Source organism: Vulpes vulpes, chromosome 15, assembly GCF_048418805.1.
Source record: "Vulpes vulpes isolate BD-2025 chromosome 15, VulVul3, whole genome shotgun sequence".
Lineage (NCBI taxonomy): Eukaryota > Metazoa > Chordata > Mammalia > Carnivora > Canidae > Vulpes > Vulpes vulpes.
The window spans coordinates 40,022,512-40,046,629 of record NC_132794.1 but is presented as its reverse complement, the minus strand read 5'-3'; the positions used below and the strand labels follow the sequence as shown (position 1 = coordinate 40,046,629).

General features: G+C 39.4%; 1 pseudogene; it reads right to left on the bottom strand.

Moving 5' to 3' along the window:
• Positions 1–14,816: 14,816 nt before the first annotated feature.
• LOC112919792 (olfactory receptor 4L1-like) lies at positions 14,817–15,747 on the bottom strand (annotated as a pseudogene).
• Between the last annotated feature and the right edge of the window lie 8,371 nt (positions 15,748–24,118).

Genomic DNA, 24,118 nt, shown 5'->3' with positions numbered 1-24,118 from the left:
AAGTGTCCACCTCAGTGCCCGTCACCCATTCCCCTCCAACACCCGCCCTCCTCCCCTTCCACCACCCCTAGTTCGTTTCCCCGAGTTAGGAGTCTTTATGTTCTGTCTCCCTTCCTGATATTTCCCAACATTTCTTTTCCCTTCCTTTATATTCCCCTTCACTATTATTCATATTCCCCAAATGAATGAGAACATACACTGTTTTTCCTTCTCCGATTGACTTATTTCACTCAGCATAATACCCTCCAGTTCCATCCACGTTGAAGCAAATGGTGGGTATTTGTCATTTCTAATTGCTGAATAATATTCCATTGTATACATAAACCACATCTTCTTTATGCATTCATCTTTCGATGGACACCGAGGCTCCTTCCACAGTTTGGCTATTGTGGCCATTGCTGATAGAAACATCGGGGTGCAGGTGTCCCGACGTTTCATTGCATCTGAATCTTTGGGGTAAATCCCCAGCAGTGCAATTGCTGGGTCGTAGGGCAGGTCTATTTTTAACTCTTTGAGGAACCTCCACACAGTTTTCCAGAGTGGCTGCACCAGTTCACATTCACACCAACAGTGTAAGAGGGTTCCCTTTTCTCCGCATCCTCTCCAACATTTGTTGTTTCCTGCCTTGTTAATTTTCCCCATTCTCACTGGTGTGAGGTGGGATCTCATTGTGGTTTTGATTTGTATTTCCCTGATGGCAAGTGATGCAGAGCATTTTCTCATGTGCATGTTTGCCATGTCCATGTCTTCCTCTGTGAGATTTCTCTTCATGTCTTTTGCCCATTTCATGATTGGATTGTTTGTTTCTTTGGTGTTGAGTTTAATAAGTTCTTTATAGAATTTGGAAACTAGCCCTTTATCTGATATGTCATTTGCAAATATCTTCTCCCATTCTGTAGGTTGTCTTTTAGTTTTGTTGACTGTATCCTTTGGTGTGCAAAATCTTCTTATCTTGATGAAGTCCCAATAGTTCATTTTTGCTTTTGTTTCTTTTGCCTTCGTGGATGTATCTTGCAAGAAGTTACTGTGGCCAAGTTCAAAAAGGGTGTTGCCTGTGTTCTCCTCTAGGATTTTGATGGAATCTTGTCTCACATTTAGATCTCTCATCCATTTTGAGTTTATCTTTGTGTATGGTGAAAGAGAGTGGTCCAGTTTCATTCTTCTGCATGTGGATGTCCAATTTTCCCAGCACCATTTATTGAAGAGACTGTCTTTCTTCCAATGGATAGTCTTTCCTCCTTTATCGAATATTAGATGACCGTACATTTCAGGGTCCACTTCTGGGTTCTCTATTCTGTTCCATTGATCTATGTGTCTGTTTTTGTGCCAGTACCACACTGTCTTGATGACCACAGCTTTGTAGTACAACCTGAAATCTGGCATTGTGATGCCCCCAGATATGGTTTTCTTTTTAAAAATTCCCCTGGCTATTCGGGGTCTTTTCTGATTCCACACAAATCTTAAAATAATTGCTCTAACTCTCTGAAGAAAGTCCATGGTATTTTGATAGGGATTGCATTAAACGTGTAAATTGCCCTGGGTAACATTGACATTTTCACAATATTAATTCTGCCAATCCATGAGCATGGAATATTTTTCCATCTCTTTGTGTCTTCCTCAATTTCTTTCAGAAGTGTTCTATACTTTTTAGGGTATAGATCCTTTACCACTTTGGTTAGGTTTATTCCTAGGTATCTTATGCTTTTGGGTGCAATTGTAAATGGGATTGACTCCTTAATTTCTCTTTCTTCAGTCTCATTGTTAGTGTATAGAAATGCCATTGATTTCTGGGCATTGATTTTGTATCCTGCCACGCTACCAAATTGCTGTATGAGTTCTAGCAATCTTGGGGTGGAGGCTTTTGGGTTTTCTATGTAGAGTATCATGTCATCGGCGAAGAGGGAGAGTTAGACTTCTTCTTTGCCAATTTGAATGCCTTTAATGTCTTTTTGTTGTCTGATTGCTGAGGCGAGGACTTCCATAACTATGTTGAATAGCAGTGGTGACAGTGGACATCCCTGTCTTGTTCCTGATCTTAGGGGAAAGGCTCCCAGTGCTTCCCCATTGAGAATGATATTGGCTGTGGGCTTTTCGTAAATGGCTTTTAAGATATCGAGGAAAGTTCCCTCTATCCCAACACTCTGAAGGGTTTTGATCAGGAATGGATGCTGTATTTTGTCAAATGCTTTCTCTGCATCTAATGAGAGTATCATATGGTTCTTGGTTTTTCTCTTGCTGATATGATGAATCACATTGATGGTTTTACGAGTGTTGAACCAGCCTTGTGTCCCAGGGATAAATCCTACTTGGTCATGGTGAATAATTTTCTTAATGTGTTGTTGGATCCTATTGGCTAGTATCTTGTTGAGAATTTTTGCATCCATGTTCATCAGGGATATTGGTCTGTAATTCTCCTTTTTGGTGGGGTCTTTGTCTGGTTTCGGAATTAAGGTGATGCTGGCCTCATAGAACGAATTTGGAAGTACTCCATCTCTTTCTATCTTTCCAAACAGCTTTAGTAGAATAGGTATGATTTCTTCTTTAAACGTTTGATAGAATTCCCCTGGGAAGCCATCTGGCCCTGGACTCTTGTGTCTTGGGAGGTTTTTGATGACTGCTTCAATTTCCTCCCTGGTTATTGGCCTGTTCAGATTTTCTATTTCTTCCTGCTCCAGTTTTGGTAGTTTGTGGCTTTCCAGGAATGCGTCCATTTCTTCTAGATTTCCTAATTTATTGGCGTACAGCTGTTCATAATATGTTTTTAAAATCGTTTGTATTTCCTTGGTGTTGGTAGTGATCTCTCCTTTCTCATTCATGATTTTATTAATTTGAGTCTTCTCTCTCTTCTTTTTAATAAGGTTGGCTAATGGTTTATCTATCTTATTAATTCTTTCAAAGAACCAACTCCTGGTTCTCTTGATCTGTTCCACAGTTCTTTTGGTCTCGATATCATTGAGTTCTGCTCGAATTTTAATTAACTGTCTTCTTCTGCTGGGGGTGCGGTCTATTTGTTGCTTTTTCTCTAGTTCCTTTATGTGTAAGGTGAGCTTTTGAATTTGAGATCTTTCCAGTTTTTGAATGGATGTTTGTATTGCGATGTATTTCCCCCTCAGGACTGCTTTTGCTGCATCCCAAAGATTTTGAACAGTTGTATCTTCATTCTCATTAGTTTCCATGAATCTTTTTAATTTTTCCTTAATTTCCTGGTTGACCTTTTCATCTTTTAGCAGCATGGTCCTTAACCTCCACGTGTTTGTGGTCCTTCCATACTTCTTGTTGTGATTAAGTTCTAATTTCAAGGCATTATGGTCTGAGAATATACAGGGGACTATCCCGATCTTTTGGTATCGGTTCAGACCCGATTTGTGACCCAGTATGTGGTCTATTCTGGAGAAAGTTCCATGTGCACTTGAGAAGAATGTGTATTCAGTTGAGTTTGGATGTAAAGTTCTGTAGATATCTGTGAAATCCATCTGGTCCAGTGTATCATTTAAAGCTCTCATTTCTTTGGATATGTTGTGCTTGGAAGACCTATCTAGTATAGAGAGAGCTAGATTGAAGTCACCAAGTATAAGTGTATTATTATCAAAGTATTTCTTCAGTTTGGTTATTAATTGGTTTAAATATTTGGCAGCTCCCACATTCGGGGCATATATATTGAGGATTGTTAAGTCCTCTTGTTGGATAGATCCTTTGAGTATGAGATAGTGTCCCTCTTCATCTCTCACTATAGTCTTCGGGGTAAATTTTAATTTATCTGATATAAGGATGGCAACCCCTGCTTTCTTTTGAGGACCATGTGAATGGTAAATGGTTCTCCAACCTTTTATTTTCAGGTTGTAGGTGTCCTTCTGTCTAAAATGAGTCTCTTGTAGACAGCAAATAGATGGGTCCTGCTTTTTTAATCCAGTCTGAAACCCTGCGCCTTTTGATGGGGTCATTAAGCCCGTTCACGTTCAGAGTTACTATTGATAGATATGAGTTTAGTGTCATCATATCTATTCAGTCCTTGTTTTTGTGGATTGTTCCACTGAACTTCTTCTTAAAGGGGAATTTTAAGAGTCCCCCTTAACATTTCTTGCAGAGCTGGTTTGGAGGTCACATATTCTTTCAGTTCCTGCCTGTCTTGGAAGCTCTTTATCTCTCTTTCCATTTTGAATGAGAGCCTTGCTGGATAAAGTATTCTTGGTTGCATGTTCTTTTCATTTAGGACCCTGAATATATCCTGCCAGCCCTTTCTGGCCTGCCAGGTCTCTGTGGAGAGGTCTGCTGTTACCCTAATATTCCTCCCCATAAAAGTCAGGGACTTTTTTTCTCTTGCTGCTTTAAGGATCTTCTCCTTATCTTTGGAATTTGCAAGCTTCTCTATTAAATGTCCAGGTGTTGAACCGTTTTTGTTAATTTTAGGGGGGGATCTCTCTATTTCCTGGATCTGAATGACTGTTTCCCTTCCCAGATTAGGAAAGTTTTCAGCTAGGATTTGTTCAAATACGTATTCTGGCCCTCTGTCCCTTTCGGCGCCCTCAGGAACCCCAATTAAACGTAGGTTTTTCTTCCTCAGGCTGTCATTTATTTCCCTTAATCTATCCTCATGATCTTTTAATTGCTTGTCTCTTTTTTCCTCAGTTTCCCTCTTTGCCATCAACTTGTCTTCTATGTCACTCACTCGTTCTTCCACCTCGTCAAGCCTTGTCGTTAGGACTTCTAGCTTGGATTGCATCTCATTTAATTGATTTTTAATTTCTGCCTGATTGGATCTAAATTATGCAGTCATGAAGTCTCTTGAGTCCTTTATGGTTTTTTCTAGAGCCACCAATAGCTGTATAATAGTGTTTCTGAATTGGCTTTCTGACATTGAGTTGTAATCCATATTTTGTAACTCTGTGGGAGAGTGGGCTGTTTCTGATTCTTTTTTTTGAGGTGAGGTTTTCCTTCTAGTCATTTTGCTCAGTGCAGAGTGGCCAAAAACAAGTTGTACTGGGAATAGGAGAAAAAGAGAAGGAAAGAAAAGTGAAAAAGAAAAAAGAGAAAGAAGAAAAAAAAGGGGAAAAAGAGAAGAAAAAGAAAGAAAAAGAAAGAAAGGAGAAAAAAGAAAAAAAAAGGGGGGGTGGGGAAGCAATCAGAAATCAAGAAGAAAGAAAGAAAAAAAAAAGCACAAAACAAAACAAAAAAAACCCAAAAACAAACAAACAAACACAAAAAAAAACAAAAACAAAAAACACGGGGAGTATCTTCCGATTCTGTATACTTTAAGTCCCTTGGAACTGGTCCGAGTCGCTGGTCTTCTGGGGGAGGGGCCTGCTGTGTTGATTCTCAGGTGTTAGCACTTGGGGGAGCTGCTCTGCCCCTGCCTGGTGCAGGGCTCAGTGGGGGGTGTTCACCCCGTGAGGCCCCGGGAGGAAGCCACAGTGGCGGGGGCAGCTCTGGGACCCTGGAGTCAGCTCCCGCAGTAGCTCCGGGGCTCTCTGTCTGCAGGGCCTGGGGCCTCCCGGGCGGGGCCGCTGATCTGCTCAGTTCCAGGCAGGAGCGTCCTCGCTGTCCTGGGCCCTCCCGGCCTCTGCCTGTCCCTGGGGGAGGCCGGATCCTGGGCTGTGTCCCGGCGCCCTGTGCTCCGGGGCCTGCGCTGTTGGATTCACGCTCCCACCCCGCAGCCCCCTCCGCGGAGCCGTCGCCCGAGCCCCTCCGAGCTGTTCCCAGAGCCGCGCCGCCCCCTCCACGGAGCCGCCGCCCGAGCCCCTCCGAGCTGTTCCCGGAGCCGCGCTGCCCCCTCCACGGAGCCGCCGCCCGAGCCCCTCCGAGCTGTTCCCGGAGCCGCGCTGCCCCCTCCGCGGAGCTTCTTCCTCCGCCCGAGCCGCCGCCGAGCTGTTCCCGGAGTCGCGCAGCCCCCTCCGTGGAGCCGCCGCCCGAGCCCCTCCGAGCTGCTCCGGGTCCCACCGAGCGCTGCAGCCCTTAGGGAGCTCGGGGCATCTCCCGGGGCGCAGTTCCTCTGTTAGTGCCCCAGGGAGCCCGAGGGCATCCCCGCCCTCCTGGGTCCTGCTCCAATTCCCCGGGAGGCCTTTCCCCCGGGAAGGTCGGTGCAGCTCCTGCTCCTCCGGGACGGGGCTCTCCTGTCCTGGGGACACTCGCCCCGGCCTCAGCCCGGCTCCTCGGGGCCCCTCCCCCTTGGAGGCCTTTTGTGTCTTTATTTCTTTTTCCCCGTCTTCCTACCTTGATAGAAGCGCGGACTCTTCTCACTGTAGCGTTCCAGCTGGTCTCTCTTTAAATATCAGGCTGAATTCGTAGATTTTCAGGATGATTGGAAGGTTTTCTAGGTAATTTGTTGAGGACAGGTGACTTGGAGACCCTACTCCTCCGCCATCTTGCCCCTCCCCCCTCTTATACTCAACTTCTAAAGATAAGGTTTCCTTAGTGTATTTGAAACTGTTTTAGACAATAGAAAAAGAAAGAAAGTTATAAAATGAACAACTCTAAAACCAACAAAAATAAGAACAACTAGTAAATTTGGAAAGATGAAAGGTGAAAAAAAAGCCATATTATTACAAACTGGAGTTGAAACTAAAAAATCAAGGAAATGTTGGCAACATTAAGTCAATCCACCAGTATAACAGATTAAATGAAAAAAAGGTACAATTATCTCAAAGTGTGCGTAAATTTTTACAAACTAAACAATCATTTATGATTTTAAATAGATTGGAAATTAATTAAATAAACATATCTTAATTTTAAGAGGGTAGAGTCCATAATATTATTTTAGAAATGAACACTATAAATTCAGGGGAAAAAATGCCTTCCCTTCATCATTGTACTGGTGGTTTCATCCAAATACAATACAACCTACCAAAATATCACCAAATATTATAAAATAAAATGTGCCAAAATAAAAAGATTTGCTACATTGATGAATTGGAATAATCAAAATCATAAAGTTTTTTTAATCTTTCTAAATTAGTCTATAAATTTTTATTTCAATTGCTATTCTAAAATTTTTTGGTAGAATTTGACAACTTATCCTAAAATCATCTGGAAGAGTTAATTGACAAGAACTGGGATATATTTAAAGTAGAGCAATTGAAAAGGCAGACTCATGATGACTGATAACAACTGTTTCAGATGGTATAGGGTTTCACCGAGAAACAAAATGACCAATGGAAGGATTGACAGAGGCCAGAATCAGACCCAAGCATTCAATGGATTCTTGATATGGCAAAGGTGACATTTCAATTATTAGGGAAAAGCTATTTGGTAGCTGGTCTTTGTATATCTGTTTATATCCATACAATAATAAATTAGACTCCTATCAGATACCAATACAAAATTTAACTTCCAGTTGGATTAAATAACTAAATTTGATAAAAGAAAAGTTTAAAATTATAAAAAAGAGAACACAGAATATTTTGGGCAATCAGTTGTAAAAATGTATTACATAGAGACAAAACCACAAACCTAAAGGAAAAAAAAATTAAATAACTATTTCAAATTTTGTGTATTTATAAACATCACAAAGTGTTAATATAGGAGTGAAGACATTTTCAGTTCATATATATAGTGAAAAGGCAAGCTATAGAATGGAAGAAAATATTTCCAAATTATACATCTGATAAAGAGTTAATATTCAAAAATAAATGAACAAACAAAAAAGCAGAATCAGGTTTAAAAATGCATGGAACAAACCAATGTTTGCCAGAGCAAAGAGTATTGGAGGGTTGGGCAAGATGGGTGAAGGGAAGTGGGAGATACAGGCCTTCAGTGATGGAATGAGTGTGTCACAGGATGGAAGGCACAGCATGGGGAATACAGTCAATGGTGATAATGATGTGTGGAGACAGGTGGCAGGTACACTTGTGGTGAGCACAGCATAATGCATAGCCTTGTTGAATCACTACATTGTATACCTGGAACTAAGGTAACATTGTGTGACAACTATATTCAAATAAAGTAAGCAGAGTTAATATCCAGAATATATAAAGAACTTCTACAATTCAATAACAAAAACAGTTTAATGGGCAAAGGATTTGAATAAACATTTATCCACGAAAAACACACTAATATCCCACAAGCATATGAAAAAAATGCTCAACATCCCTCATTATCAGGGAAATGAAAATCAAAATCACAATGAGGTATTGCCTCACACCTGCTAGAGTGGACACTATCAAAACAGCAACAACAGCAAAAACAAAACCAGAAAATAACAAGTGCTAACAGATATGTAAGATAGGGAAGAATTGGAAACTTTTGAACTGTTAGTAGGAATGTAAATAGTGCAGCTGCCCTGGAAAAGTATGGAGGTTTCTCAAAAAAATTAAAAACAGAGTTACCATATTATACAACAATCTGGTTCCTGGGTATATATCTAAACAAATGGAAAACAGTATCTTGAGGAAATATTTGCACACTCAAGTTCATTGCAGCATTATTCACAATAGACAAGAGGGAAAAGCAGCCTAAATATCCAACAATGGGTGGATGGATGAAGAAAATGTGGCATGCACCTACAAGACTACTATTCAGCCTTAAGAAAGGAAAAAAAATCCTGTTCCATACTACAAAATGGTTAAAGTTTGGAGACATTATGTTAAGTGAAATAAGCCAGTCACAAAATGACAAATACTGCATGGTTCAGTGTTAGAAATCTAAAGGACTCAAGATGGCAGAAGAGTAGGGTCCCCAAGTCACCTGTCCCCACCAACTTACCTAGATAACTTCAAATCATCCTTAAAAACTTACGAGTTCTGTCTGAGATTTAAAGAGAGAACAGCTGGAATGCTACAGCGAGAAGAGTTTGCTCTTCTATTAAGGTCGGAAGACAGAAAAAAAAAGAAAGAAATAAAAAAGCATCCGAGGGGAGGGGCCCCTGTGAGGAGCCGGGCTAAGGCCAGGTGGCAAGAGCCCCCAGGACAGGAAAGCCCAGGCCCGGAGAAGCAGGAACTTTACCAATCTTCCCGTTCGGAAAGGCGCTCACAGGGAGCTCGGGCAGGATCCCAGGAGGGGCAGGGATGTCCACAGGCTCCCAGGGGCACTAACAGAGGAGATGCGCCCCAGGGGAGAGCGCGCCACACACTGCGGGCCAAGCTCCCTAAAGGGCTGGAGCATGCCTCTGGCGAGGCTCTGGTGGTGGCTCCGTGTGGAGAGGGCTCTGAGGCCTGGGAGCACGATTCCAGGTGCAGGCCCTGGATCCCAGGGAGCTGAGGGACATAGCCCAAGATCCGACACTCCCCCCGGAACAGGCAGGGGCCAGGGGGACACAGGACAGCAGGGACGCTTCTGCCGCCGGCGGCCCTGAGCTGTGCAGATCCGCACCCCTGGCCCCTGGAGCACCCAGGCCCCTGCGGACTAAGAGCTGCGATAGTAACTGCGAAAGCTGACTCTAGAGCTGGACAGCTGGCCGCCCGCACTGTTATTGTCCCTCCTGGTGTCACCTTGTACCTGGGACTTAGCAGAGGCCTGACAGGATAAACAGCTCCCACTGAGCCGTGTACCTGGAAGGGGGCTGGGCAGCTCCCCCAGGTGCACACACCTAAGAATCAGCACAGCAAACCTCCTCCCCCAGAAGACCAGTTAGAAGGACAGGGGAAAAGCAGGTTATTGACCAAGCAGCACTGGAAACTTCCAGGGGAAGTCGAGGGATTTACAGTATTTAGAATCAGAGGATACTTCCCCCTTGTTTTTTTGTTTTCCATTTGTTTCCCCCCCCCTTTTAAATTCTCTCTTTTTCTCCTTTTTCCAGTATAACTTGTTTTAGGCTACTCTGCACTGAGCAAAATGACTAGAAGGAAAAACTCACCACAAAAGAATCAGAAACAGTCCACTCTGCCACAGAGTTACAAAATTTGGATTACAATTCAATGTCAGAAAGCCAATTCAGAAGCACAAAAATAAAGCTACTGGTGGCTCTGGAAAAAAGCATAAAGTATTCAAGAGACTTGGTGACTGCAGAATTTAGATCTAATCAGGCTGAAATGAAAAATCAATTAAATGAGATGCAATCCAAACTGGAGGTCCTAACGACGAGGGTTAACAAGGTAGAAGAACAAGTGAGTGACATAGAAGACAAGTTGATGGCAAGGAGGGAAACTGAGGAAAAAAGATAAAAAAGTTGAAAGATCATGAGGTTAGGTTAAGGGAATTAAATGACAGCCTCAGAAGGAAAAAATCTACGTTTAATTGGGGTTCCAGAGGGCTCCGAAAGGGACAGAGGACCAGAAAGTGTATTTGAACAAACCATAGCTGAGAAAATCCCTAACTTGGGAAGAGAAACAGGCATTCAGATCCAGGAGATAGAGAGATCCCCTACTAAAATCAATATAAATCGCTCAACACCTCGACATTTAATAGAGAAACTTGCAAACTCCAAAGATAAAGAGAAGATCCTTAAAGCAGCTAGAAACAAGAGATCCCTAACCTTTATGGGGAGAAGTATTAGGATAACATCAGACCTCTCCACAGAGACCTGGCAGGCCAGAAAGGGCTGGCAGGATATATTCAGGGTCCTGAATGAGAAGAACATGCAGCCAAGAATAATCTATCCAGCAAGGCTCTCATTCAGAATAGAAGGAGAGATAAAGAGCTTCCAAGAGAGGCAGAAACTGAAATGTTACCACCAAACCAGCTCTGCAAGAAATAGTAAGGGGGACTCTGTAAAAGAAAGAGGATTCCCAAGGAAACTACACAAAAAACAGGGACTGAATAGGTATTATGATGACACGAAATTCATATCTTTCAATAGTGACTCTGAACGAGAATGTGCTTAATGACTCCATAAAAAGGTGCAGGGTTTCAGACTGGATAAAAAAACAAGACCCATCTATTTCCTGTCTATACAGACACATTTTAGACTGAAACATACCTACAGCCTGAAAATATAAGGATGGAGAACCATTTACCATTCAAATGGTCCTCAAAAGAAAGCAGGGGTAACCATCCTCATATCAGATAAATTAAAGTTTATCCCAAAGACTGTAGTAAGAGATGAAGAGAGACACTATATCATACTTAAAGGATCTATCCAACAAGAGGACCTAAGAATCATGAATATTTATGCCCCGAACATGGGAGCTGCCAAGTATATCAATCAATTAATAACCAAAGTAAATACATACTTAGATAATAATCTACTTACACTTGGTGACTTGAACACAGCGCTTTCAATAATCGACAGATCTTCTAAGCACAACATCTCCAAAGAAACAAGGGCTTTATGATACACTAGACCAGTGGATTTCACAAATATTCACAGAACTTGACATCCAAACACTACTAAATACACATTCGTCTCAAGTGCACATGGAACTTTCTCCAGAACAGACAACATACTGGGTCAAAAATCAGGTCTTAACCGATACCAAAAGATTGGGATCACTCCCTGCATATTGTCAGACCATAATGCTTTGAAACTAGAACTAAATCACAAGAAGTTTGGAAGGATTTCCAACACATGGAGCTTAAGGACCATTCAGCTAAAAAATGAAAGCGTCAACCCAGAAATTAGGGAATTTGGAAATTAATTAAATAAACATATCTTAATTTTAAGAGGGTAGAGTCCATAATATTATTTTAGAAATGAACACTATAAATTCAGGGGAAAAATGCCTTCCCTTCATCATTGTACTGGTGGTTTCATCCAAATACAATACAACCTACCAAAATATCACCAAATATTATAAAATAAAATGTACCAAAATAAAAAGATATGTTACATTGATGAATTGGAATAATCAAAATCATAAAGTTTTTTTATTCTTTCTCAATTAATCTATAAATTTTTATTTAAATTGCTATTCTAAAATTTTTTTGGTAGAATTTGACAACTTATCCTAAAATCATCTGGAAGATAAAGGGCTAGTTTCCAAGATCTATAAAGAACTTATTAAATTCAACAAGAAACAAACAATCCAATCATGAAATTGGCAAAAGACATGAACAGAAATTTCACCAAAGAAGACATGCATTTGGCCAAGAAGCCCATGAGAAAATGCTCCACATCACTTGCCATCAGGGAAATACAAATCAAAACCACAATGAGATCCCACCTCACACCAGTGAGAATGGGGAAAATTAACAAGGCAGGAAACCACAAATGTTGGAGAGGATGTGGAGAAAGGGGAACCCTCCTGCACTGTTGGTGGGAATGTGAACTGGTGCAGCCACTCTGGAAAACTGTGTGGAGGTTCCTCAAAGAGTTAAAAATAGACCTGCCCTACGACCCAGCAATTGTACTGTTGGGGACTTACCCCAAAGATGCAGATGCAGTGAAATGCTGGGACACCTGCACCCCGATGTTTCTAGCAGCAATGTCCACAATAACCAAACTGTGGAAGGACCCTCAGTGTCCATCGAAAGATGAATGGATAAAGAAGATGGGGTATATGTATACAATGGAATATTACTCCGCCATTAGACAACGACAAATACCCACTATTTGCTTCGTCATGGAGGATCCTAGAGGGTATTATTGCTGAGTGAAATAAGTCATTTGGAAAAGGACAAACATTTTATGGTCTCATTTGGGGAATATAAAAAATAGTGAAAGGGAATAAAGGGGAAAGGAATGTAAATGAGTATGGGAAATGAACAAGGGTTAGTCGAAGAGGAGGTGGGCGGGGGTTTGTGGTGACTGGGTGATGGGCACTGAGGGGGGCACTTGGTGGGATGAGCCCTGGGTGTTATGCTATATGTTGGCAAATTGAACTCCAATAAAAAAAAATTTTAAAGAATTCTAAAGTAGTCAAACTCTTAGAAACAGAAGGCAGGGATCCCTGGGTGGCGCAGCGGTTTAGCGCTTGCCTTTGGCCCAGGGCACGATCCTGGAGGCCCAGGATCGAATCCCACATCAGGCTCCCGGTGCATGGAGCCTGCTTCTCCCTCTGCCTATGTCTCTGCCCCTCTCTCTCTCTCTCTCTCTCTCTGTGTGTGTGTGACCATCATAAATAATAAAAAAATTAAAAAAAAAAAAAAGAAACAGAAGGCGGAATGGTGATTGCTAGGAGCTAACAAGAGGTAGAAAGTGGAGTATTTTATAAATAAGGATAGAGTTTTAGTTTTGCAAGATAAAACATTTTAGAAATATGTTACAAAACAAGGTGTACATATTTAATACTACTGTAACTTAATAATGCTTAAAATGTTACATGGTTTCAACCACAATAAAAAATGAACCAGAGCAGCACATATTAAACAGATAAGTCATTAAGACATAAAGTGAGTAAAAAAAATACAATAATAAGTTTATATGGATTCCATTTATATAAAGTAAAAACATTTAAAAAATTGTATGCACAATATGAAAAATGAGGGACATAATTTTTATAACATACCCAGGAATGGTACCTATGGAGCTCATGATAGTGATGATCATATTACAATAAATTAAATAGGTGTAGGTGATTGCTTAGGGGTCTTTATTATCTCTAACACTCTAGTTTTGTAGTAAAAGAATCAAATAAATGTGGCAAAATGTTAGAAATTTGTTAAAGCTACATGTTATATCAATATCTATGCTTAAATCTGTGATTCAAATATTTCATAAGAAATAGATATATATGCCCAATGATCCTTAGGGAACTAGTTCCTATCCTCTTCAATGTGTCTTTTAAAACAAAATTTTAGTCCAAATATGTTGTTCACATATGGGTAGAAATACATCTTTAAACCACCCTTTAGTTTATAATTAGTATATTACACATATTGCTTAGAAGGCAATGATGAAAAAGTATTGGATAAAAGCCTATAGAAAGGTTGCTGAGAGTTTGGGAGAGAGCAGGGCATTTGAATCTGCTATCAAAGAGGCCACCATACAATGTCTTTTTCTTCTAATATCCATGAACCGTGGATGAAACATTTTAATTTAGTACTATCCTCTATACAATGTGGGCAGCTTGACTACTTCCTGTTTTGTTGTGATGTGATTGGCATATAGAGGGTCTTCTTTATGTTCCTTTGTCCAGGGGGTTGACATACTTACTAGTAAAGCTCTTACTTGACTCGAGAGATACACGAGAATAGATATGTGAACAAACATGAATGAAGGAATAAGGTAAAATGAGCTGTGTTTCATATATACATCAAGTGGAATTTCTACTTTTTTTTCAGGAAAATATGTTTCTTGTGAGTAGATGATTCTTAGATCTATCTACTCATAGAAATTAGCCAGTGTACCTCATTAAAAAAGTTATAATTCTTACACATATTAGAATCCATAGACATGTGAGTTTATGTGTGAGTGTTTAGGAGACTTCAAGAGTTCATATGGTTTTATACACATTTAGTCAACTAGAGAATTTAACTGAAGATTCCTAATCTGAATTAAAAATAGATAAATTCCCAAATGATTCCTCTTTATTTATGAAATTTAGTCTTGCACATTTTTCAGTTTCCAACTATAGTTAATAAGCCATTTTTTCTGCTTCATTACATTAAAAAAGTATTAACCCTAAATGAATTGAATTTTAATTAAGATGTTTATTCTTCCAATAAAACCAAAAAATATAGAAATGTAAGGATGGAACATTTGATAATTTCAATATATATTACGAATCTTAAAAAAATCTACAAAGTGAATTAATATCAACTTATTCTCGGGGCAGCCCCGGTGGCTCAGCAGTTTAGGGCCGCCTTCAGTCCAGGGCATGATCCTGGAGACATAGGATCGAGTCCCACATCGGACTCTCTGCGTGAAGCCTGCTTCTCCCTCTGCCTGTGTCTCTGCTTCTCTCTGTGTGTCTCTCATGAATAAATAAATAAAGTCTTTAAAAAAAACCTTATTCTGAATTGAAAAACATGAGTTTTGCACTAAAAAGCTTCATCATCATGATTGTTGCCTAGAAGGTCTGTCTGGATCTGATGTGTTTGGTCCTCAGACTATTCATGGCTGCTTTCATCTCCTGGTTCCTCAGAGTGTAAATAATGGGGTTCACTAAGGGTGTGATAACTGAATAAAACAAAGAAAGAAATCTATCCACTGAAAAGCCACTGAATGGCCAAGCTTAAATGAAGATACATGGCCCAAAGAACAGAGTGACCACAGTAATGTGAACAGACAGTGTGGACAGAGCCTTTGAGAGGGCACTAGAGGATTGCCATCGGATGGTTACCAGAATGACAGTGTAGGAAATGAGCAGGAGCATAAAGCAGGTGAAAGACAACAGGCCACTGTCAGCAATTACTAGCAACTCCAGAACACAGGTCTCAGTGCAGGCAAGTTTTTGAATGAGAGGAAGGACAAAAAATATTGTCCACTATGTTGGGGCCACAGAAGGGCAAGGTGACAGTAAAAATCATCTGGCTCATCATATGCACAAAGCCAACAGCCCAGGATAGCAGCACAGAGCCCACGAGGACCTGGCAGTTTATGATGGGTGTGTAGTGAAGAGGTTTGCATATTGCAATGTACCGATCAACAGCCATGACTATGAGAAGAGTCATTTAGTGCCCCCTAAGAGGTGGAGGTAGAACATCTGAGCCATACAAAGAAATAGTTCTGTTCTCCCTGAGGAGATCTATGACCTTCTTAGGGGTTGTGATTGTGGAAATAGACATATCCAGAAAGGAGAGGTTTCCAAAGAGAAAGTACATTGGTGTGGAGTACAGAAGTGAGTCAGAGGTCACAGTGACCATGATGAGAAGGTTTCCTGCCACAATCGCTGCATAGGACAACAAAAATATGAAAAAAAGAGAAAATCTCAAGTCCCCAAGTGTTAGTGAGTCCTAACAAAACAAACTCAGGTTAATTGAATTATTAATTATATCCATCTTCTTTAGAAGATGTGGTATAGGGCAGCCTGGGTGGCTCAGCGGTTTAGCGCCGCCTTCAGCCCAGGGCCTGATCCTGGAGACCCGGGATCGAGTTCCACATCCGACTCCTTGCATGGAGCCTGCTTTCTCTCTCTCTCTCTCTCTCTCTCTCTCTCTCTCTCTCTCTCTCATAAATAAATAAAATCTTAAAAAAAAAAGAAGATGTGGTCTATGTATACAATGGAATATTCCTCAGCCATCAGAAATGACAAATACCCACCATTTGCTTCAACGTAGATGGAACTGGAGGGTATTATGTTGAGTGAAATAAGTCAATCGGAGAAGGACAAACATTATATGGTCTCATTCATTTGGGGAATATAAAAAAATAGTGAAAGGGAATAAAGGGGAAAGGAGAAAAAATGAGTGGGAAATATCAGGGAGGGAGACAAAACATGAGAGACTCCTAACTCTGGGAAACAAACTAGGGGTGATGGAAGGGGCGGTGGACGGGGGAGGGTGGGTGACTGGATGATGGGCACTGAGGGGGACACTTGATGGGATGAGCACTGGATGTTATGCTATATGTTGGCAAATTGAACTTCAATTAAAAAAATAATTATATCCATCTAGTCTAGTAGGGGTTTTCAGAAAGTTATTAACATGTAGAAAATCTGGAAAAAGTGATAATTTAACTTGTGATAGTATTGAAGATATAGACATATAGAAAGTATTTGATTCCTATAGAAAGAGAAACGATGAACATTTCTGAAAAATACATTTAATTAATTCAAGCAACATTCACATTACCAAATTTATTTTCAGCCAGAGAGGAACAAAATATAAGAAATTCATTGTAGAAATTTTTTTAAGATTTTATTTATTTATGAGAGACACAGAGAGAGGCAGAGGGAGAAGCAGGCTCCATGCAGAGAGCCCGGTGTGGGACTCGATTCCGGGACTCCAGGACCACGCCATGGGCTGATGGGAGGCACTAAACCGCTGAGCCATCCAGGGATCCCCCATTGTAGAAATTTGTAAACAGAGTTTACAGGCATAGGTCCATCTCCACAGTGATTTGTTGTTTCTGTCATAGTTTATGAGTCGATGAGTCATGAGTTCAATAGGCTGATGAGTAAAAGAGCCAAATGACCATTAGTCGAATGATTGAGTTCAAGTAGATAGTATGTGTAACTCTTTGGTGCTAGGGCCCAGTATTAGATCTTTTGCATCTTCCCCCTTCCTAACTTAAAATACTCAGGTGCCTGGAAGTTGATATATTTTTCAGCAAATTGCTTCTATGAGCTCTAATGCATTATCACCCCTCTCTTTTATCCTATATAGGTAAACCAATGATTTCACTTATTCCTGAAGCTTTAATCTGGTTACAACTTGTCATATATTCTTGTTGCCCCCCAAATTATAATAAAACAACCTTCCTAAAAAGTTTCTGGAGAAGACCATAAATGTTTCTCAGTGTCTGGGTTTCTGCATTTCCTTCTCTCTCTCTCTCTCTCTCCTCCCCTCCCTTATATACTTCCTCACTCCCTTCCTTCTTTTATTCTTTTTCTTTCATTAGTTCTTTTATTCTTCTTTCTTACTTCCTCCCCTCATCTTCCTTGTCTTCATCTTTTTTGCCCTCCTCCTCTTCCTTCTTTTGAATAATGCTGTGTATCTAATTATTGATTTCTGAATAAAACTTGTGACCTCCGCTGTTGAGTCTTTTTGCCTGTTTTCCTAAATCTATTATTGCTGGGCTCTCGACTGGAGTTTTCTTTCTGGTCCCTTTACGTTGTGTGCATAGATGATCTCTGAACAAACAACAGACCTTTAATAAGTAGTTTTTATGTTTCCTTGTCTCTTAAATGCTTATTATCCTTGTACCCAGTGCTTTCCTCAGATACAGTATCACACTGTGCAGACTGACTTGACTCATCTTGGCTCATACATCCTTAACAGTTGTACTCTGTATGTGTTTCCACATGGAGCTCATACCGTTGGCTCACTTTTATCTACATTTCATTTTGATTTAGATCTTTTGGTCTCAGCTTTTTTCCCCTTTCTTTTCTTCTTTTAAAAAGACTGTTGGTGATGTACACCAAACACCCAGATCCAGTCTCATATTTATTAATCACAAAAGCACATACTTACACAACATTCTAGTTCTGGAGCACCAAATCAGAATGTGGAAAATCTACTCTCTAAATTCCCCCCCCCCTTTTTTTTTTTGCTTAATAACTTATGAAATATTCAGATGAACGTGAAAGAATCCTAACTCTGGGAAATGAACTAGGGGTGGTGGAAGGGGAGGTGGGCGGGGGTTGGAAGTGACTGGGTGATGGGCACTGAGGTGGGCACTTGATGGGATGAGCACTGGTGTTATTCTATATTTTGGCAAATTGAACACCAATAAAAAATATTAAAAAAAGAATCAGGCTAAACAATTTTTTAATTTTTTTGTAAAATGTTTTTTTTTTTTTTTTAAAAAGACAATCAAGAATAAGGATTTAAATTCTAGTCCTGGCCTCAACATTTCCTAGAGAAATATACTCTTAATTTTTGAAAAGTTATTTATTTTTCCATAAAAATGAAATGATACCTGTACTACTACCTCACAGATTGCTATGAGACCCCAGGGTAATATATATAGAATATATTTGTATGTTTCATTAAGTACATGTAGGTCCTATGTATGTGCATTCATATAATTCTATCTTTAGCATTATCTAATTTTTTTGATGATTGTAAGATATTCAAATCAGTAAGAACCACAGAAGAATTTTTACTAGGGTAAAAGTAGGCAGGATTGATAAAAACATTTCTATCTATGAAATATAAATGATGTAATTACCTAGTTATCTTCATTATAAAGATAGAGCATCATCATTGGTGTGTAATTGAATCTACATACTAGTTATGCGTGATATGAAATTAAGTCAGTGTTTCCTATTTTCTTGATCTGAAATGTTATTAGATTACATTTTAGGCTTGTCACAGCTACTAAACTTAGCCCAGGAAAAATCTAATTTTTCTATTGTTTTACAACATTCTAAATTATTTTGTTGTTGTTTTTTTATCCCACGGAGATTAAACTAAATCAATTTAATATTGCAAAAACATAAACTTGAATTGTAAATCTGACCCCTAAAATCAGGAATGTCAGTGCTATTTATCAATCAGACTGGTTCTTCTTTTTTTTTTTTTTTTTAATTTTTTTTTATTTATTTATGATAGTCACAGAGAGATAGAGAGAGAGGCAGAGACACAGGCAGAGGGAGAAGCAGGCTCCATGCACCGGGAGCCCGACGTGGGATTCGATCCCGGGTCTCCAGGATCGCGCCCTGGGCCAAAGGCAGGCGCCAAACCACTGCGCCACCCAGGGATCCCCAGACTGGTTCTTCTTACTGGAAATAGATACATTAGTCCATTTACTAGTTGACCAAAATTATTTTTTACTATTGCCCTCATGATCAGATAATATGCTTTTCATTCAGCTCTAAGTTTCTATAAAATTCAGTTCTGAATTTCTCTTTTATTAAACTGTATAAATGCAGTTTGTTATTAATACTGATATTTAAACCTACCAGTTCTAGCTGAGGAGTGGTCTCTTCAAACACATGCAGACACAGTGAGATCCTGCATATATATTGTTTATCTTTTTTACCCCCATGAATATATGTGACATTCATTTGCAGGTAAAAAAAAAAAAGGACAAGAATCATATACATAATGTGCTGACTGGTGATCAACACCCAAAGGGAATTATTAACATAAACATGCTAGTGTTCCCTAGAGTTCAGAACAAGGACTTACTCTCTCATTATTTAAGTGGATGGTGAATTCACCAAGTGGATCAGCCATGTGAACCTTCTCTATTAAGTGCTTTGACAAACTCAAGTGTTTTGCTTGGAGCATGATGAATGCTTTGTAGAAAATGAATATTATAGATAATAGATTTGAAGAGATTTTAATTCTATCAATTTGATTTAATCATTATGAATATTCATGATTAATTTGGTAATTGAATTCATTTATTCAAGTAAAATTAGAATAGTGCCCACACTGAGCAAGACACATAAGAAAATTCATGTTATGGAGCAGTTCTTAACAGAGATAAATCTCTTTTTACCATGTTAAGGGGAGAGAGAGAGAGTAGAGAGAGCTTGAGTGAGCAAACAAGGGAATCTTTACCTTGGTAATCAATAAATGATTAATGGTAATCAATAAGTAATTACTTAGTGGAATTTTGCAATCAACAATTCTAAAGATACAGCATTTTGCTAGTTCTTTATTAATTATATAGAACTTCATGATGACTCAAAAGTATTAAGAAAGATCTGTAGCAAAAACTTTATAAAACAATGAAGTTAACCAAGTAAAATTCTAAAGACCAATGACATAACAATATATGAATGCAAATGAGTTCATACGCTACAGAAATTTTTCTGTATTTACTCATATATAACTTTTCCATGTTGCTCCAATTAAAATTCTCTTGAAAAGTTTACAAGAAAGTGACGGTAGTAAATATACAATAAATCTGGTGTCACATTCATTTCCTAAGCCCATAGCAGACATTGTTAATAGATTCCTCATACTTTTGATCCCTCCCAGAAATTTTTAAAAAATTTAGTTCCTTATCCTCATACTTTTTGATCCCTCCCAGAAATTTTTAAAAAAATTTAGTTCCTTATTCTCATACTTTTTGATCCCTCTCAAAATTTCTTTTAAAAATTTAGTTCCTTATACAGCCACTAACAATTAGAATTACCATGAAAAATAAACCTTTAAAAAATATTTATGGATGAGTTGCTTGGGTGGCACAGTCAAGTGTCTGCCTTCGACTCAGGTCATGACCCCAGGGTCCTAGGATCTAGTCCCTCCCTCATTGGGCACCTTGATCAGCAGAGTCTACTTCTCCTTCTCGCTGCCCCTCCCCCTCCCCCCTGCACTCTCTCTGTCAAATAAATAATAAATTAATAAACAAATAAATAAAATCAATCTTAAAACAATATTTATGGAGGGGAAATATATGCCACGGTTTAGTGTGGCATTTTAGGAGATGATTACAAGAAGAAGATTCTTAAATATAGAAATCATAAAGATAATAGTAGAACAATATTTGGGTGCTCTGGCTTGATTACCCAAACCAGTTGGTAGGATGGTACACATAGAATTTTTCAGAAGAAATCTAAACTATTAAGAACACATGGTCTAGGGCCAAACCAAAGTAGAGCAAAGACAAAGGATGAAGAAGGGAATAAGGAGGGAAAATATATAAATTTCATATTCAAGGTATATTTCAAAGCTCTTGAAGAGCAAAGGAAGCTATCAGCAATACAAAAAGGTAACCTACTGAATGGGGGAAGATATTTGGGAGTGATAAAGCCAATAAGGGGTCAATATCCAAAATATGTAAAGAATTTAAACAACTCAACACCAAAAAAAAAAAAAAAAAACAACAGTCCAATTAAAACGGGCAGAGGAAGAATCTATACTCTCAAAACTACAGAGCACCTATGAAAGAAATCAAGGAAGGCATAAAGAGATGGAAAAACATTCCATGCTAATGGATTGGAAGAATTAATATTGTAAAAATGTCAATTACCCAGGTCAATTTACACATTTAATGCAATCCCTATCAAAATACCATCGACTTTCTTCAGAGAGTTGGAACAAATCATCTTAAGATTTGTGTGGAATCAGGACAGCATGGGTTGCTCAGTGGTTTATTGCAACATTCAGCCCAGGGCCTGATCCTGGAGACCCGGGATCAAGTCCGATGTCGGGCTCCCAGCACGGAGCCTGCTTCTTCCCCTGCCTGTGTCTATCTCTCTCTCTCTCTCTCTGTCTCTCATGAATAAATAAAATCTTAAAAAAAAGATTTGTGTGGAATCAGAAAAGACCCTAAATAGCCAGGAGAATATTGAAAAAGAAAACCATAGCTGGGGGCATCACAATGCCAGATTTCAGGTTATACTACAAAGCTGTGGTCATCAAGACGCTGTGGTACTGGCACAAAAACAGACACATAGATCAATGGAACAGAATAGAAAATCCAGAAATGGGCCCTCAACTCTGTGGTCAACTAATATTCGACAAAGCAGGAAAGATTATCCACTGGAAAAAGGACAGTCTCTTCAATAAATGGTGCTGGGAAAATTGGACAGCCACATGCAGAATGAAACTAGACAATTCTCTTACACCATACACAAGGATAAACTCAAAATGGATGAAAGATCTAAATGGGAGAAAAGAATCCATCAAATTCCTAGAGGATAACACAGGCAATAGCCTTTTTGAACTTGGCCACAGCAACTTCTTGGGGAAACAAAAGCAAAAATGCATTATTGGGACTTAATCAGGATAAAAAGCTTCTGCACAGCAAAAGAAACAGTCAACAAAACTAAAAGACAACCTACGGAATGGGAGAAGATATTTGCAAATGACACATCAGATAAAGGGCTAGTTTCCAAGATCTATAAAGAACTTACTAAACTCAACAGCCAAGAAACAAACTATCCAATCATGAAATGGGCCTAAGACGTGAACAGAAATTTCACCAAAAAAAAAAATACACATACATGGTCAACAAGCACATGAGAAAATGTTCCACATCACTGGCCACCAGGGAAATACAAATCAAAACCACAATGAGATCCCACCTCACACCAGTGAGAATGGGGAAAATTAACAAGACAGGAAACCACAAATGTTGGAGAGGATGTGGAGAAAGGGGAACCCTCTTGCACTGTTGGTGGGAATGTGAACTGGTGCAGCCACTCTGGAAAACTGTGTGGAGGTGCCTCAAAGATTTAAAAATAGACCTGCCCTACGACCCAGAAATTGCACTGCTGGGGATTTACCCCAAAGGTACAGATGCAGTGAAACACCGGGACACCTGCACCCCAATGTTCATAGCAGCAATGTCCACAATAGCCAAACTGTGGAAGGAGCCTCGGTGTCCATCAAAAGATGAATGGATAAAGAAGATGGGGTATATGTATACAATGGAATATTACTCAGCCATTAGAAATGACAAATTCCCACCATTTGCTTCAACGTGGACGGAACTGGAAGGTATTGTGCTGAGTGAAATAAGTCAATCAGAGAAGGACAATTATCTTATGGTTTCACTTATATGGGGAATATAAGAAATAGTGAAAGGGATTATAGGAGGAAGGAGAAGAACTGAGTGGGAAAAATTAGAGAGAGAGACAAACCATGAGAGATTCCTAACTCTGAGAAACAAAGGGTTGTGGAAGGGGAGGTGGGTGGGGGGATGGGGTGACTGGGTGATGGGCACTGAGGAGGGCACTTGATGGGGTGAGCACTGAGTGTTATACTGTATGTTGGCAAATTGATTTTAAATAAAAAATTAAAATAATAAATAAAATAAAAAGCTAAGTACAGTATACTGAAACTCAGAAAAAAGTGGGCAGAGGACCTGCATAGATATTTTCTAAAGAAGCCATGCAGATGGTCAACAGACCCATGCAAAGATGACCAACATTACTAATCAACAAGGAAATACAAATCAAAACCACAATGACATATTCCCTTACACATGTCAGAATGGCTAGAATCAAAAAGAGATGTACCAAGTGGTGTTGGTGAGGACTTAAAAATAAAGGAACTCTTGTATTTTTTTTAATTTTTTATTTATTTATGATAGTCACAGAGAGAGAGAGAGAGAGGCAGAGACACAGGCGGAGGGAGAAGCAGGCTCCATGCACCGGGAGCCTGATGTGGGATTCGATCCCGGGTCTCCAGGATCGCGCCCTGGGCCAAAGGCAGGCGCCAAACCGCTGCGCCACCCAGGGATCCCGGAACTCTTGTATTATGTTGGTGGGAATGTAATTGATGCAGCCACTAAGGAAAACATCTCAAAAAAATTAAAAATGCAATTACAATGTGATCCAATAATTCCATTTCTGGGTATTTAATTAAAGAAAATGAAAGCACTAATTTTATATATATATATATATATATATATATATATATATATATATATATATACCCTTACATTTATTGCAGCAGTATTTACAACAGCCAAGATATGGAAGCAACCAAAGTGTCCATTAGTAGATGAACGGATAAGGAAGATATAGTATATATAGACAATGGAATATTACTCAGCCATCAAAGAGAATGAAGTCTTGCCATTTACAATAGCATGGATGGACCTAGAGGGGGTTATGTAAGTGAAATGAGTCAGAGAGAGACGAATACCATATTATTTCTCATATGTGGATTCTAAAAAATAAAACAAATGACTTTAAAAAACAAACAAAAAGCAAATTAGACATATAAATACAGAGAACAAAATGATGGTTGCCAGAGATAAGGTCAGTAAGGGGATGGAAAAATAGGTGAAGGTGAGTGGAAA